Raw genomic sequence first — 3,707 nt, forward strand, 5'->3', positions numbered from 1 at the left:
CCCCCCCCCCCACACCCCATTTCAAAATAAAAGCCCCACAGAGTGAATTCTAACTGGAATGCTTGTGATGAAGCTTGTCATTTAATAACCTCTGTTTGTGTGTTTCATACTTTCTGATTCTGTCTCCTCCTCCCCCTCTCTCCCCCACCCAGCCCCACCCTTTCAAAATAAAAGCCCTATGGATTAACTGTATTTAAACGTTACGCTCAAAATTAGGCTTTTTTGTTGAAATAATGAATGCTCTTACTAATACTGCGACAATTACTACTACTGCTGCTAATATTTATAGTATTACTACTACTGCTGCTACTACTACTACTACTACCACTACTACTATTACTTGTACTACAACTGCTATTCATGCTACTACCAGTACTAATATTACTACAGCTATTAGTACGACTGCTACTAGTACTAATACTACTGCTACTACTGTTATATTAAATACTACGACCACTACTACAGCTATTACTATGACTACTGATACTACTACTTCTACTACTTCTTCTAATTACTAATACTTCTACTACTAATGATACTTCTACTACAACTACAACTTCTACTAATAGTACTCCTACAAATATCACTACTGCTACTACTAGTACTTATTCCAATGCCAGTAATACTTCTACTACTAATACTACTACTACAAATATCATTATTGTTGACATTTTTTAAGCTACAGAAACCGTTCGAATATCAAAATGTTCAGCTCTTTCAGGAGAGGGTGATATGAATTTTCATAATTGTAATCTTTAAATTCTTTGAAATATTAAGCTATTTGCAATTTTCTTTTGAATGGGATCTCTATGGAGAAAATCTTCAAATCCGGTTACACTTCAACTTTCAAAGCCTTCTTCTTCCTCATACTTTCAGCTACAGACACCATAGTTAGACATTTCAACTAGAAGGGTTTTCAGCAGTGCAGTTTAAATGCTTTCGGGCTTCAACATTCTCTCTCTGTCTGTCTGTCTCTCTCTAGCTGTCCCTTTGTCTCTCTGTCTGTCTGTCTCTTTCTCTATCTGTCTCTCTCTCTCTTTGTCACTGTCTTTTGTCTCTCTCTTTGTCTTTCGCTGTCTGTCTGCCATTCTGTCTCTCTCTCTATCAGTCATTCTGTCTCTATCTATATCTGTATAGCTGTCTCTCTCTGTCTGTCTGTCTGCCTCTCTCTCTCCTCTCTATTTTGTTCCTCTCATTCTTTCTCTCACTTCTCTCTCCATGTATATCTCTCTCTGTCTGTCATTCTGTCTCTCTCTCTCTCTGTCTGTCTCTGTCTGTCTCAAATATTTTTTTATTTATAATCTGTACAACAAATTACACCCTCTGTCCTTGGACTCTTAAATTGCATAAGCAATGCAAAAAACAAGTAACTCAATCATACAGCTTTGTTTGGCTATTTAATGTAACTCTGTCTGTTTCGTCATTGAAAAGGAAGCACCTTCCAGAAGCCAAAACAAACCTTGGACTTGACAAAAAGAAGTGTATTTTAATTAATAAATCAATTTAAATTCCACATAATAGCAAAATTATTATGTATTCCTGTTTTTTTAACATGGTAAAATATTGTCCTGAGTTGGTTGTCATATTCTGCTTTAAGCTTAGATGCCGATTGCTTCTGTGATAGTTGCAGCAATGCAAATAATAATGCATAGTTAAAAATGGCAACAGTTTACCAATAGTTTCATCATTATTTAATAATGTATTGTCATATTAACCGAAGTTGATTAGGAATTTGTTTCACTCAACACCTTTGATCCTGTAATTGACCGCTTGTTGTCGCCATCTGCTGGACTTTATTTTTCGGGATAAACTATCATAACAAAGACAGAAACCCCTATTTGTAGGAGCAGATTGGCTGGGTGGACTTTGAATATTGCCATTGATTGTTGTGTACCCCTTGTCTCGCCTTACTCTAACGTTACGGCTTTCAGATTGAGAGGTGACGAGCTATATAGATATAGTCCGTATGAAGCAGATTCCTCCGTTTAAAGCTAACGGTGAAACAACAATGTAAAACAAATAGATAGTGGCCCAAATAGATCATACAAAGCAAAGGAGCAATGCTCGTCTATCATACAACTGTTAGAGTGGTGATATGTTGTCAAGATATTGTTGTCATAGAAACATTAGAAAGAAGCCCTCAGAGGTCGGAGTGCTTTTCCGTTTAGACGCTGCTGAAGCGCTGCCCAGCGCCCTGCGGCCGATATATGGATTAAACTAAATGAAATAAAAGAAAACTACTTGAAACAACAGAGAGAATCAACCAAAAAACCGAGCAAATTGGATTGTTCGTTAATACTAAACAGAGAATAAACAGAGGCAGAATAACTGACGACTATAAGTGGTGAAATCTGTATGTAGGCGATATAGACTCAGTGAATCACAGTCTTGTTTTACAAACGGAGAGCATAGCCTACGAAGAAGTAAAATACGTAGCCTAATCTAGGCTAAAAGAAACACCTTGAAGCTGCCAAATGCAGAAAGTACTATTATTTACGATGTAGGCCTATTACCATTACAACTGGCTATAAATCGACTGTGTGACTGTCTAAATGAACAGGTCCTATCTAGAGCACGATAGATCTGACTATAATTACATGTGTGTATTATTATATTAATGTGTTGCTTGGATGTATTTTTTCTTGACTCAGACGCATATAATAAACATCTTTAGAAAATAAGTCACAGCATTTAAAATAAAAAATGAAGTTTACGTGAAACAATGCACACCATTACAAAGGCAGAGTTTGACTTTTGACATCTTAATTTAATGCAATTTAACATAACACACTTAAACACATCAAAACATTTGAATATGAACGGTCAAAAATAACAACATAATGAAACCCTGAATACAAAATAACTACATTACAAATATGAATACAAATAAAGGAACATGTGAACAACAGTGAACTATTCTACTGTCACTTTAGTGACGTGGTTCCCCGTCAACTGTATCCGAATCTTCAGTGGGGGATTGATTAAAAGTGGTTCTATGGGGGTCCACAGAGCCTCTGTTATGATAACGGTCCGGCCGTCATCCAGCAGGAGGTTCAGGCTGCCTGGCTCACCCTCAGCGTCCATCACCCCGAAAGCGCCCACCACGTCATCTGAGTTGACCTCCCGTCGAGAGAAACAGACATCACGTTACCTTCTGTTAGATATCCTCTGTCACAAATCACCCAAACATCAATGTAGCTACTCCTTAACATTTTTTAAAAATCCAAATAATCTACCTAGCCCATTCGTTGCTTATTCATTTTAAATTGTAATGTCACTTCAAATATATTTTATTTACATAGAATAAATTCACAACATCACTTCAGCAGACTTCGCTGTGTGTATTTTGAAGATGTGATTATGTAAAGAAATTTGTCAAAAAAATGAATGTCACTATTATTTAAAAAAAATGTAAGAATGAATACAACATCAACAACCAAGTAGGGCTACCTCGATTGATGAGAAGTTGGTGGACTGCAGCTGCAACCCGTAGTCCGTCTGAGGAGCTTTCAGGTGGGACACCTTCATCTGTGCCCCAATCTGCAGCTTTTTCACAGAAACCTCCCTCCAGAGGCACAGCGACAGCTGTGTATCCCCCTGTAGAAAGCCATGTGAAATAATATTTAAATTTTTAATTCTATAATATATGAGAGAGAGAGAGAGAGAGAGAGAGAGAGAGAGAGAGAGAGAGAGAGAGAGAGAGAGAG

Source organism: Anarrhichthys ocellatus, unplaced genomic scaffold, assembly GCF_004355925.1.
Source record: "Anarrhichthys ocellatus isolate YVR2014 unplaced genomic scaffold, GSC_Weel_1.0 scaffold70, whole genome shotgun sequence".
Lineage (NCBI taxonomy): Eukaryota > Metazoa > Chordata > Actinopteri > Perciformes > Anarhichadidae > Anarrhichthys > Anarrhichthys ocellatus.